This window comes from Oryctolagus cuniculus, chromosome 11 (assembly GCF_051225735.1).
Source record: "Oryctolagus cuniculus isolate XC-2025 breed Fujian yellow rabbit chromosome 11, ASM5122573v1, whole genome shotgun sequence".
Taxonomy (NCBI): Eukaryota; Metazoa; Chordata; class Mammalia; order Lagomorpha; family Leporidae; genus Oryctolagus; species Oryctolagus cuniculus.
The window spans coordinates 62,095,851-62,110,710 of NC_142877.1; the positions used below are offsets into that span (position 1 = coordinate 62,095,851).

Consider the following 14,860-nt stretch of genomic DNA (forward strand, 5'->3'; position numbering starts at 1 on the left):
GGGAAAGCTACAGTCGGAGTTTTCGGTTTTCGTGATTGGCATTGGGAAAAGGTGTTCTTGTTTCTGTGATCCACCTTGAGAGAGCAGAGCCTTCGTTTTTATTATGGTTGCCTCTGAGAAAGAATGAGAGGCAAAAATCAGGAGAAGGCCAGAGAGCAACTTTGCTAAGGAGGACTTTCGTTTGGAAAAGAATTTTCTGAACCCCAGCAGTACTGCCTTTGTTCCCTCCCCTTACTTTGAGTGGATTTTGATTTCTTGGAAACACAGATACCTGCTATGAAAAAAATCAAACTATTTATGTTATCCTAAGTTCTGTCAGCGTAAAAATCTCCGAGTGTTAAAGATTCATTTTCGAGATTTTAGAAGCAAAGCAAAACAGATTACCTTGGAGATTATTTACTGCTTCACATAAAAACCTTTTGCTCTGAAAAATCCAAATAGTGGCTGAATTTACGATGAGGTATGTTTATGAAAGATGGAACAAGTACAATATGGGCTATGATAGAATTAATATGAAGAAAACAGCTGGCAGCCAAGTAATGCTGCCTGTGAGTTTAGGGCACACTTTTTGCCCTGTGCCGCTCAGAGGTGATAGCATTTCTCTTGGCATTTCCATCAGCCTGGAAAATGGATGACTAAGGCTCTTCTAATTGTTTCTATTCTTGATTTCGTGAAAGGAATGACACGTGTAAACCCCACCCCCACCCCAAACTCCTCGTGACAGCAGGCTGGAAAAAGGTTGCATATCACCATTGGAAGGAGGTGAAGATAGGAAATTGGCAAGACAATGATTATGAACCTTGTAGCAGAGACAGATGTAGGAAGCAAGCATTTGTGAGAAAAATCAAATGTACAGTAAGTACACACCTCAGTAGGGAGCCATATAGGATTTATAGTTTTTATTGTGCACAATACTGCTTTTTAGAAAGTTGCCTTTCACACTCCTTTCTGATTTTATGGCCTTATTATTTTTCTGTTTTTTCAAAAGTTGATCAACTGATTACATTTTTTAAGACCAAATATAGTCTGTCTAGGATTCCTGGAACGGATGTAACTAACCTGGGATGGGTACGCTATTGAGGACAACTGGAGGTATTCAGTTTTGCAGTCTTTCCTTCTAATAAGTCCAGTTCAAGATTTAATGCATATAATTGACCCTTTGCTCTCTGAGTCTGAACCCCTTTTTTTCTTATTGGGGCATTACATTCATACATTCTTGAATTTCCTAAGGCGATGATGTGCCTGTCATTGGGGTTAGATTATGATTATTCCAAATGCTAACTATCGATTACAGAAATCTCTGGGTCTCCAGTCCTTTATGAGTACTCAGGCACCTTCCCTGGGAAGAGGAGTTCTGGAATCCCAGTCCAGGAGCTGAATTCTAGCTGCTGTACATGGATTACATCTGTGACAGCTTCTAGATTGCCTGGACATCAGGCTCCATCCAATGGGACATGGTATGAGCTCTTCCTGTTCATTACCAGTGATTGTCATATGTCCTCTAATATTTAATCTGCTGTGAATGCTTCATTCTCTGTGTAGCTATCTAATGGTCTTCATGTTCTACTGCAACTGCCAAGCTGCTAATTGTTTTCCTCCCATTCTTAGATTACAAGGGTGTTGAGAGGTGAACAGTGTAGATCATGTGGCATAGCATACTTTGGTTTCAAATTTTAACATACAAAAGCATTAGCTTTTAAAATTTAACTTTTATTAAAATATGAAGAAATATATATACATATATGTGTGTGTATATATATATATATATGCTAGGAAAGTGTGATTTTTTTATCCTGTTAATGTTTTTCTGGGGAGTGGATTGGGATGGAGGTAGGGAGAGGGGATGGTACATAGCAATAGTTATTCACGTTATTTCAGTGATGGAAAGTAAGTTATATTTACTTTGAGGAAATCATGAATTTTAGTTATATTTACTGTATTTCTAAATATGTTTATAACGCTACCTCCCTTTTTCCATTCTGCCTTCTAATCACATACAGCTTTATATGCTCTCATTCTTCTCGTAAAAGTAAATATAAAATTAATGCTATCACCTTAAAACTCTACATTTGGAATGAAAGGTGGCGTAAATATACTATTTGCTCCGAAGTACTCTACTCTGAACTTGAAACTAGGTAAATGTGAGCTGGAAAACTATCTTTTAATGAAGGATAAACTAACACTAGACATGTCTATTTAATTATATGTTCAAACATTATTAACAACCTACTTATATGTTGCTGGGCTGCTGTGTAAGCCATTATAAGCTTTCTTTCAGGCTTAAAAAATAAGTTGTTGTTTCCACCTTACTGTTGTTCATTTAAGATAGATCACGTAAGTTTGTCAAACATTTCAGCCACTGCATGTATTGATAAAATAAGTCACTCTGTAATTCTCTTTAACTGACATCAAATAGAATGGAGTGCCTGGTATGTGTTTTGTGCATTTTCTCTATAATTATCTTATTATTAGCTTATATGAATTCATTATATATACTGTGTACTTTATATTTACATAATGCAAGTACCTTCTTTCAGGTTAAGGCTTTCTTTTTCATTTTCTAATGGTGTCTTTTGAAAAATAATTCTGAATTTCAGTAGTTGAGCTTAGCAGTTATTTCTGTTATGGTTTCTTTTGAAAATTTTATTCATTTACTTATTTTTATTTATTTGAAAGACAAAGAGACAGAAAAACAGAGAGCTCCCATCTGCTGGCTCATTCCCCAAATGTCTACAACAGCCAGGGCCGGGTCAGGACAAAACCAGAAGCCAGGAACTCAATTCAGGTCCCCCAGGTGAGTGAAAGGGACCTGACCTATCACCTTCTGCTCCCAAGAGTGTGCATTATCAAGAAGCTGGAATTGGAAGTGGAACCAGGACTCAAACCCAGACACTCCAATATACAATGCAGACATCCCAAGTAACACCTTGCACCAAATACTCACCCTTCTTTTTTGGGAGAACATTTTTCTCAACTCCAAGGTCAAACAGATGCTGTCTTAACTATTTCTCAGTATTATCCAATAGATTTTTCTCCTTGGATGGAAATTTTTTTAAAAGATTTATTTATTTATTTGAAAGTCAGACTTACAGAGAGAAAGGGAGAGGCAGAGAGAGAGACAGAGACAGAGAGAGCACGAACAAGCATCCATCCACTGGTTTACTCCCCATATGGCCACATTGGCCAGGGCTGGACTTGACTGAAGCCAGGAGCCTAGAACTCCATCCAGGTCTCCCATGTGGGTGTCAGGGCCCAAGTACTTGAACTATCTGCTGTTTTCCCAGGCATGTTAGTTGCGAGCTAGATTAGAAACAGAGCATCCAGGATACCAATTGGGGCCCTTATGGAATGGCTGCATTGCAGGTGGCAGCTTAACCAGCTGTGCTTTAACCTGCTGTGGTACAAGGCTGGCCCCCATAGATGGAAACCTTTTGTATTTGGCACTAATACAGTCACCACTAACTATTTGTGGATGTTGAACACTGCTAATGGGGATAATGTAACCAAGGAACTGAATTTAGAATTTTAATTCTAATTTAAACAGCCTCATGTGGGTATTTGCTCTATCCCTTACACTAATATGTCTGGTGTTCATTATTTTGCATTGTGTGTGTGGGGAAAGTCTAGTGTCATATTTTCCCAGAATGACCAGTTGACTTAAAGCAATGCCGTGGTTCACTTGGTTAACCCTTTGCCTGTGGCACCAGCATCCCATATGGGTGCCAGGTTCTAGTCCCGGTTGCTCCTCTTCCACTCCAGCTCTCTGCTGTGGCCCGGGAGGGTAGTGGAGGATAGCCCAGGTGTTTGGGCTCCTGCCTGCATGGGAGACTGGGAAGAAGCACCTGGCTCCTGGCTTTGGATCAGCACAGCGCTGGCCGTAGTGGCCATTTGGGGAGTGAAACAACGGAAGGAAGACCTTTCTCTCTGTCTCTCTCTCTTACTCTGTCTATAACTCTGTCAAATAAAAAAAAAAAGGCAATGTCTTTTCACTCTCTTTCTGTATATGTGTGTGTATGTGTGTATTTCTGGGATTTTTATTCTGTTTCTTGATGAATTAATATATCCTGGCATTCACACCCCATACAGTCATAATCAGTACAGTGTTAAAGTTAGTCTTAGTATTTAACAATACATATGCCCCCAGATTCCACCGTTATTCTGATTTAGAAATGACTTTATTATTCATGAACATTTCTTGAATCTTTAATATGCACTTTAAACAGATTTTCAAATAAAAACAACAATAATAATATTGATTGTTTTGCTGTTGGACATTTCTTGACTCTTTAACATACATTTTAGACCTTTTTCAAATAGAAAGTAATAATAATAATAGAATTTTTCCTGCATTACCATTTAATTTCGTTAAGATCTAGCTATACTTCCTGAAATAGGCTTCAAGAAATTCCTTTCCATGTCTGATGACTGAGTTTATTATTTGAGTTAATTTGTGTAAGACCTGGTCCTTTGTAATAGAAAGCCCCTCCATTGAAAGCATTTGATATTATACAGCAAACAGGAAACAGCAAATAAGTAATCAATGCCCAAAGAGTAAAACTAATTGAAAAGTGACTACTTATCAAGATTTCCTCTTGGGATATTTGATGGACTTAATGGGCTTGGACTTGGGGTTTCACAGACCAAAGTACTATGCAGTGATCACAAAACACCAGACCAGCCAGAGGGAAGTCTTAAAGATGGTGTGCCCTCCTGTGACCCGCTAACCTGTATCATCATTGTATCAGAAATATGCTTTCAGGAGTACACGCATTACACACACAGCCGATGACTGCAAAGAAACCAGACTCCCTCTAAACTTGGCACTAGTATAGAGAAAAAATACCACCTAACGATTCCTGAGCAAGGAGCATCGCTCCCACATCTTTGCAGTCCAGTTTCGTATTCCAGGGTGGTTGAAAACATCAGCAGTTCACAATGTCTGTTAATACTCCAGGCCCTGGAAGAAGGAAATGCATACCCTCTCAACTAAGACTCTGGCTCAACCCAAATTTACAGATAATTCTCAGGTGATAAGGAGCCAAGTAATTCTAATTTATAAGGCATTATTAAAAAAAAAAAAAAAAAACAGGAGAAACTGCAGGTCACAGAATCTGGTCTATAAAGACAGTAGATGGCAGTTTTTCTTTCTGCTGCAGTGGTTCATGACAAGTCCCAGTTTTGATGCTACTTCCCCTGAAGCTTTGTGGGCAAAGACAGACTAAAAACTTCCTTACTCCAACAGACTAATGTTTCTCCCTGGCAAAATTAATGACAAACATCAGAGGTAAAAAGACAAGTAAATAAAAATCAAAAGGCTGGTACATACACAAATATATAATAACTGCATAAAAACACAGCTTCATAATAGATACATACTCCATATAGCACAAAAAATGTAAATACTGGCCTAGTAAGCTTTATATACTTAGGAAAAAAGTCATAAATTTTTTCTAATTAAGTGTAAAATAAATTAAGGGATTTTTTTTTTCACTGTTTGGGATCACATAATGCCACAGGAAATTATTTCTGGTTTAATTCACCAATTGTGTATAAATTCTCTTGAGTTCAGAGTCAGTCTATGAAGCTCGCACAGTGTAGGCAGTAGGAGACCTATAGGGAATGGTAAAATTGGTTTCATTTCTAATGAGGGAAAAGTTTTATTTACAAGACAGCTCAGCTGTGAAACTGGAATAAGAGCATGAATTAATTTAGAGACTCTGCATTTAAAGCCTGAATACTTCTAACAACTTCTCACCATGTTCTTGAAAATGGGGGGGGGGGGAGCTATCATAAATGATATTTATAAATATTTGTAAATACTGTAAGTCTCTTGGTCGTGGTATACATTGAACTTCCACACGCTATGTATCCAGATGAACCATTTAAATCTGTTTTGCTCAGTAGGAAAGGACTTAAAAGTGTCTCCTAACCATGACCATGTCCCTTTCATCTTTGCCAGACTGTCTTCCCTCTTAATCTGACCAAATTGCCATCAGCTGTGAGTCTGAAAGTCCAGCAGCAAAATAATCAGAGGAGCAGGCATTCAGCCTAGTGGTTAAGACGTTTGTGTCTTACATTGGAGTGCCGGGGTTCAATACCTGCCTCCGGCTCCTGACTTCAGCTTCCTATTAATCCGACCCTGGGAGGCAGCAGATGATGGCTCAAGTAGTAAGGTACCTGCCACCTACTTGGGAGATCTGCATTGCGTTCCAGGCTCCTGGCTTATGGGAGGGGGAAGCCTAGTTCTAGCCCTTGAGGGCATTTGGGGCCTGAATGAGCACATTGAGCACTGGGTTGTCTCCCCTTCCCCCCCACTAACAGCCACCTCTCTCTATTAAATAAATCAAAATTTTAAAAATAAAAATCAAAGGCCAAATTAGCAGAAACCTGTACTGTGGACTTACTCTGAGCTCAGGAAAATGTTCTAATACTCTGACAGCAGAATATTCCCTTCTGTGCCAGGATAAGCTGCTGCTGTGAAGGGAGAAGACTCGAGGCTGGATGCTGGCCCCTTGTGTTTCAATCTGGCTCACTATGGAATCTGTTATGTGAGTGTAAGTGAGCCACTTCAGGTCCCGGAGTCTCACCATAGAAATGAAAATCTGTTTTATTTGTTTTCAAGTTACAAAGACCTGGTAATAACCTAGAATATATCTGCAAATACCCATTTGTATGGAATTAGACTAGGTTCACATTTTCACTTTTAAGTTACATCTTCTTCCCTTAAAAACAAAACAAAACAAAACAAAAAAACAGGGGTAGGCATTGAGCCTAGTGGTTAAGATGCCTGCATTGGATGTCAGAGTACCCAGGTGTGATCTCCACCTCGGCTTCCAATTCCCATTCCTACTAAGCAGACCCTGGCAAGGCAGCAGGGATGGTTCAAGTAATTGAGTGCCTGTCTTGCAGCTTCAGTGCCCAGCCTGGAGTCACTGCATGCTTTTGGGAGATGAAGCCTATTTCTGCCTTGAAACAAATCAGCAAATAAACAAAATTGTTAAAAACAAAGAAAACACCTCCAGGTACTTAAAAGAAGGCCAGAGAAAACTGTTCCTGAAATATCTAAACTGTTTCTTAGAATTTAACAAAAATAAGACTCTGCTATACAGTCCTTATGATTTTTGGTTTTATAAGCTGTGATTGTGTCTAATACATTCTTCTCTACCTCCCTTATGCTCTACTCCCATATGACAGTGTTTCTGAAACTGGGCTGCTAATAAATATATGATAAATTATAATAGAAAAAACATGAGGTATGAAATTTTACACATAATATAGCTCAATTAATTTAATTATTTTTTAATCCTCACCTTTAAATAATAATTCTATCACTCCAGTTTTTTTTTTACAAAGGAAATTATATAATAAAGTCTTTTCCCCCAAAGTGACAAGCTGTTTTATTTTTGGTTTATCAGTCTGCATTGACATGATTGCTATGTCTCCCTTCCTTTCAGTTTGAGTCTCAGTGGTGCTATAGGCATATATCCAGGTAGATAATGCTTTTACACTGTCTGAACTCCAGGCCACAGTTCATCAGACCAGAGGGCACATCAAGTTAGGAAAAGAAAGAATATTTATTGAGGAGCTGCTATACAGTATTGAACTTGCCCCAGTACACACACACTTTGCATTTGGAATCCTGAGCCTTCCTTTTATTACACATTTTGATGCACTGCCCTTAATTTTTAGTCTCAACTCCTTCCCCTTCTTTTTTATTTATTTTTTACTTTTTTGACAGGCAGAGTGGACAGTGAGAGAGAGAGAGAGACAGAGAGAAAGGTCTTCCTTTTGCCGTTGGTTCACCCTCCAATGGCCACCGCGGCCAGCATGCTGCGGCCAGTGCACCGCGCTGATCCGATGGCAGGAGCCAGGTACTTATTCTGGTCTCCCATGGGGTGCAGGGCCCAAGCACTTGGGCCATCCTCCACTGCACTCCTGGGCCATAGCAGAGAGCTGGCCTGGAAGAGGGGCAACCGGGACAGAATCCGGCGCCCCGACCGGGACTAGAACCCGGTGTGCTGGTGCCACAAGGCGGAGGATTAGCCTAGTGAGCCACGGTGCCGGCCCTTCCCCTTCTGATCATTCATTCAATGAGTCAAGGGCTGTCGTATGTTAGTCCCATCGAGGACGATGTCTCTGGGGCCAGGGCTGTGGCACAGCGGGTTAAGCCACTGTCTGTAATGCCAGCATGCCATATGAGTGCCAGGTCTAGTGCTGGCTGCTCCACTTCAGATATAGCTCCCTGCTTTAGCACCTGGGAAAGCAACAGAAGATGGCACAAGTGTTTGGGCCCCTGCACCCATGTGGGAGACCAGGACAAAGCTCCTGGCTCCTGGCTTCAGCCTGGCCCAGCCCTGGCTGATGTGGACATGTAGGGGGTGAACCAATGGATGGAAGAGCTCTCTCTGTCTCGCTTTCTGTCGCCATAACTCTGCCTTTCAAATAAACAAAAATCTTTAAAAAAAAAAAAGATTGATGTCTCTGAATTTTGCTCTTTGTGAAATGACCTCTGTAACTTTCTCTAATCACTTGTGTTTCATGATTTGCTTTAATTGTCACTTTCTCTATGAAATTATGAGGGAGTCCTACCCGCAGCATTCAGTGCTTTCACAGAAACCTAACCCACCCATCTTACAGCTTTAGTGCATTTGACTGTAATAACATGCTTAGGTATCTGTCTCTCTCACTATGCAGTGAGAGAAAAACATACGATTTTAGTATGTGTAGGTTTGTTAACCCAGCACCTAGCTTAGGGACTGGCATATGATAGGTTCTTAATTACTGACTATATAAATGAATTAGTTAATTAACATCCCATCTAGTCTTTGATGTAGATTTTTACATGTGTAGGATAGAAAGAGAAATAATCTCTTAAGACGACATTAGATTCTCAAAAGACTTTTTTCTGTTTTTATTTATATGATGTGGAGGTCAGTTTGCTTATCTATGTGCCTCCATATCTGTTTATCAGTCTAAGTCAACTCCAATTGCCATAACAAAATACCATAAGCTGGGTGACTTAAACAAGAGGGATGTCTGATTCTGAATGCTAGGAAGTCCAAGATCAAGGTGCGTGGTCCCTGGTGAAGGCCCTCTTCTCGGCTTGTAGACAGCCGTCTTCTCGGGTGTTCACATGATGGGATGAAGGAGAAGGAGAGCAGATTTTATGGTGCCTTTTTTTTTTTTTTTAAAGATTTTATTTATTTATTTGAGAGGTAGAGTTACAGACAGTGAGAGGGAGAGACAGAGAGAAAGGCCTTACATCCTCCTGTTCACTCCCCAGATGGGCACAATGCCGGAGCTGAGCTGATCCGAAGCCAGGAGCCAGGAGCTTCTTCCGGGTCTCCCACGTAGGTCCAAGGACTTGGGCCATCTTCTGCTTTCCCAGGCCATAGCAGAGAGCTGGATGGGAAGAGGAGCAGCCAGGACTCTAACCGGCTTATGGTGCCTTCTTATAAGAGAACTAATTCCATCATTAAGAGCTGACTATCACCACCTCACCTACACCTGATCACATTAAAAAGGTCCTGCTACCTAATACCATCATATTGAGGAAGAGGGCTCTAACATGTGAATTTTGGAGGGACACAAATATTCAGTCCATAATATTTTTCATCTAACTCTGTGTGTCTCTTTTTCCTTTCACAATTACATTAGTAGAACAGTGCTTGGAGAACCTGGTTATCATTCAGTATTTTCTGAAAAAGTTGTAATCACATTTCCATGTTCCTGACTGTAAAATGATATCCTCAGGTTAAGCCAGTGCTTGGAAACCTCGCATCCCATACTAGAGTGCCCGGGATTGAGTTCCACCTCTGCTTCCCGCACAGGTACCTGGGAAGGCAGCAGATGGTAGTCCAAGTTGATTTCCTGTCTCTCGAGTCAGAGAGCCTGATGGAGTTCTGGGCTCTTGCCTTCCCTGTTGCTCGGCCATAGCTATTATGGGCATTTGAGGAGTGAACCAATAGATGGAAGGTCTCTTTCTCTTTTGCTCTCTCTCACTGTCTTTCTCTCTCCCTCTCTGTCACTCTTTCAAATAAATAAATATTAAAAGAATATGTACAGGTTTTCTGTCTTTTGTAGGTTACGACCAATCCAGAACATTTTGAAAATGATAGTAGTTAGATATAGTTAAAAGATCATGCTTTAGGTGCACTGGCCATTTATCAGTGATATGAACATTGATAACTTGCTAAACCTCTTTAAGATTGCTTCCTCATCTGCAAAGTGTGGGTGATAAAACCTGTTTCATCAAGTTTGTCACAAGCAGTGAATGAAATGCCTACGGAAATCACTGGCTCATGCTCTGTTCTCAGAAGGAGGCTGTTTCTTTCTCTTACAGTTGTGGACCAAAGAACACTGTGAGAAAATTGAAGAGTAGCTCTGTGACATCAAGTTTCGAAAATTATTGCATCAATGAAATATATATGTGTTGAATTTGCAGTATGTTTTTTTGCAATAACTTTCATAAGTTTGTAAAACTAGAATTTAACCTTTCTAGGTTAAGCAAATTCCCTGCTAGATTAAATGATTAAAGTCAGTGGTTTCATGGTATCCACGAGGGAAGGCCTTTAGTTTGTCATTTTGGGAAATTGCATAGAGTCATGTGTCCTCTCACAGCGGAGATACATTCTGAGAAATGCATCGCTAGAGGATTTTGTGTTGTGCAAACACCATACAGTGTACTTTCCAAACTGAGATGGCTTGGTGTCACTAGGGGATATAATTTGATGGGATAGCCATTATATTTGTGCCCTGTCATTGATAGAATTACATGATACTAGAAACATGAAATTTATTGTATTTGTTTCAAGGACACATAACTGAGAGCTTTGCCTGTTTATGTATTGTATTCTTTCTTGAGAGGAGATATTTATAGCTGTATATTAACTACTTAAGCAGTCTAAGCAGATTTTTGGCTACAATTAAAAACTGGAAATGTTTCAGAATAGTTTTAGGGTCAAGGGTAAGGTAGAAATCAATGGAAATGTGCTTTCAGGTTGCATCAGTTTGGTTTCCTGAAGAGTTTGACGTGGACTACAAGGCTATTTCTTCAACTGTTAGTAGTAATGGGATTTATTTTCTATCTGAATTTGGGCCGTTGGCTTAAGCAAAGACATCAGGTCTTCTGCTGTTAGAATAGATCTCTGGAACAAAAATAGATTCTACTTTGTAGGTTTTGTTTGTAGCAAAATGTTGAGTCAGTTACCTGAAGACAATCCTCAAGTATAGTGGGATATCACACTTGAAATACATGGAGAGATCTAGGTAAAGGACATAGGTACTGAACTCAGCAAAGTCTAATGGTGCAATGTTATATTCATGTTTATGGAGCCTGTAGGTAATATGAACTTTAGTTCATGCTGCCTGTTAGATATTACTGTATACTTGTTCCACTGATTCATTTAAAATACACATGAGTTTTACATGTTTAAAGCTCTGTTCTATATAGAGGTGGTTAGGAGAGTGAATATGTGGTCAGTGTCCATCAAGAACTTAAACTAGTGTGTGTATGAGGGGTGTTCAAACTGTTAATGGAAAATTCATATTATAAATTTCAAACCTTTTGCTCCCAGATTAACTTGTGTTTAATTCCATTCTTCCATGCGTTTTCTAAAGCAACTCCATATTTGTGTGCATGTTTGCTTGTAGGAGGAGGGTCAGATAGGAAGAATTAAACAAGTGAATAAATTTCCATAATGCAAGACAATACTATTAAGACCCTCAGGAACAGAGAAGGAGGGGGGAGAGAGAAAGAAATCTGAGACTTTGGTCCTCCTGTGAAGGGCAAGTTCACACTTTTATATCAGTTGGAAGGCAGCTTTGCATCTGGGCTTAGAGGTAGATAGGAGGAGTGACTGACACAGAAGGAAGACTGAGCACAAAGGCTAGGAAAGAAAGGGTTGAGTAATTTCACTTTATCATAGTTTAAGCAGGTTATAAACAGATTAAAACCTAAATGCTAGGCCATTGCCTTGGCTCACTTGGCTAATCCTCCGCCTGCAGCGCCTTCACCCCAGGGTTCTAGTCCCGGTTGGGGCACCAGGTACTAGTCCCGGTTGCTCCTCTTCCAGTCCAGCTCTCTGCTGTGGCCCAGGAGGGCAGTGGAGGATGGCCCAAGTGCTTGGGTTCCTGTCACCCACATGGGAGACCGGGAGGAAGTACCCAGCTGCTGGCTTCAGATCTTCGCAGGGCTGGCTGTAGCAGCCATTAGGGATGTGAACCAACGGAAGGAAGACCTTTCTCTCTGTCTCTCTCATTGTCTATAACTCTCTCTCTCTGTCTCTCTCTCTCACTGTCTAACTCTGCCTGGCCAAAAATAAAAAAATTAAAATTAAAAATTTTAAAAAACCTAAATGCTAGAATTATGTGATTTCACATTGAAGTACATTTCACATAGTATGATTTTTAAATTGATAAAGTTGCAGAAAGGAAGAGAATCCAAAGTTTGCAACACTGTTTTTCTTTAGATTCTTTAAAACTCCCTGAGTTTCTTAACATCAGTACTGTTGGTATCTTGGACTGGCTAATCCCTTTTGTGGGAGATGGTTAGCACCATTCCTGGCCTCTGCTCAACTGGGCCTAGGGTTAGGCAAGGAACCAGCAAGGGCACAATATTTAAGGAGGCACTCATTGTAAATTTTAATTCTGCCCTTCTACAACCCTGCAAGTGAGTGCCTCCTTAAATACTGAGCTCCTTGCACCTTCCTTGCCTCTGCCCAGTACTGGCACTGGCTCTCTCCTCCCAGTTGTGACTGCCACGTGTGTCTCCCAACACTGCTGACTGCTGGGGGACAAAATCACCCCTGATTGAGATGCGCTGTAGTCTTTCTGAAGTGACTCAGCGTGTTTCTTGTTTTGTTTTGTTTTGTAGAATGCCAAGAGGAGCAGCCAGCAGTGTGACCTTTTTTGTACTCAGTGATAACTAAACACAGGTGTACTTTGGGTGGTGAGTGAGTGGCTGAGACACTTGGGAAGTGAAGGTCTGAAGAGAGAGCTGTGGAAAGAAAGCACTGTGAGTTAATGGGCTGCTGGGCATTGGTGATAGGGAGTGCCAGGGCTTGTATGAAAAGTTACCCAAAGGGGGGAATTTATTCTACTATGCATAACAGACCTGACTTTTATGTCTTAGCTGCAGTGAAGAGTAAGAATTCGCATGTACATTTTGGGGTGGATATGACAGGATCTTCAAGTACATTTTCCTGATCTTAATGCTCAAAATATCTACAATAAACTGGAACTTTATTTTCTTTTTACAAAATTAGGCAGTCTTCATGGTTAATACCTCATTGTTCTATTTACTTTGGCTAATCTCAGTTCTATCCTACCTACTTTACTCTTTTCTGTTTTCTTGGGCCTTAAGGGAGGCTGTGGCATTTTGGGGAGTGTGGTGTGTATGGCATAGCTGCCAAGTAGATTAAAGATACATCAGATGGTAATGGACTACTAATCATACTAGTTAGTATGAGATCACAAAACCACACTGAGTAGTATGATGTCTAGGTTTAAAACAAGAGATTGTTACTTCATGTTTAGCAGTAGAATTTAATCCCAAAAATTCCTAGTGCCTCACCTTCACAAATGTGTCAGTCAACACATTGCTCCTTTTTTTTTTTTTTTTTTTTTTTGGTGCACTAAAACAGCAGATGCTAATAGCAACGAATTAAAGCATTCAGTTTAATAATAGCACAACAACTTCTGCCAGACAATGTGCTTTATTTTGTTTGGACTTAATCCTCGGTAACATTAACCCTATTTTATAGATTTGAGCATCAGACCTAGCCAGGTTCATTAACTTCTCCAGAGGCACATGGGTTGGATCATTTCATTGCATATCTGCCAACTCTGGAGTCTGTGTTTTTCAGTGTAGATATCTGTAGATAGACTTAAGTGGTAATACTATACACAGAGTGCACATTATGAACAAATAACATGAAACCATACTGGTAGGTATAGAGTAAGTGTCAATGAATTCCCAGTGTTTTCAGGTATTATTTATTTAAAAAAGTGCACTCAATGATTCCTGTTAAAGCATGATAAGGGAGGCTTTATTTTTTTTTTAACTTTTATTTAATGAATATAAATTTCCGAAGTACAGCTTATGGATTACAATGGCTTCCCCCCCATAACGTCCCTCCAACCCGCAACCCTCCCCTTTCCCACTCCCTCTCCCCTTCCATTCACATCAAGATTCATTTTCAATTCTCTTTATATACAGAAGATCAGTTTAGCATACATTAAGCAAAGATTTCAACAGTTTGCTCCCACACAGAAGGGAGGCTTTATTCAGGATGATTGCAATAGGGATAGGGACCAAAATAATGAGTTCTTGCAGTAGTGGTAGAAAGAATAGACTTAATTATGAATATAGAATGGGCAAGTGGAAATTTATAGCCAAAGTTGGGAGTCAGTGGATAGAAAATAACCAAGAGGAAATTTCAGAGGTAAAGGGGATTCTGGGTGAAGGCAGACCAGGGAGTTGAGACCCTCACAGGAGGGGTGGTGGAGGACGAGGAACCTGATCAGGAACCTGATCCGATATCCAGCTCGAAGAGCATCCTGACGTAGTGGGACCCTGCATTGGTAAAGTTAGGTTTTATATGGAAGTGTACCAGTTGGCTTAGAAGAAGGTTTAGGGGGCTGATTCAAGTTTGGCCAAGCAGAGAGTCTTCGTCAATTTTTAAAATTTCATTCTGAGTGCTGTATAGCGGGTGATGGGCAAGCAGGCAGTGACTCATTCCCTCCTGTCTTTCAGTTCATTCTACAGGAACACGCGTAGGTGAATGATACTGAGGGAAGGCTGGAATTCCATGGAAAGGTGGTTTGTTCCTTACTGAGGTTTTCACGTTCCAGTGCAGCT

General features: G+C 40.3%; 1 protein-coding gene across 17 annotated transcripts in view; it reads left to right on the plus strand.

The window, feature by feature from the left end:
- Positions 1–14,860, plus strand: part of SLC16A7 (solute carrier family 16 member 7) — a 206,448-nt gene that overhangs the window by 31,049 nt on the left and 160,539 nt on the right. For 5 of the 17 annotated variants that reach the window (XM_089307426.1, XM_089307427.1, XM_070052540.2 and 2 more), the window contains exon 2: positions 12,875–13,015. The exons of 10 other annotated variants lie outside the window; for them this stretch is intronic. The gene's annotated coding sequence lies outside the window, so the exon portion shown is untranslated. Of the gene's footprint in view, positions 1–12,711; positions 13,016–14,860 lie in introns of those variants that run through there. 2 more of the 17 variants (XM_008274238.5, XM_070052541.2) reach the window with 2 other exon arrangements.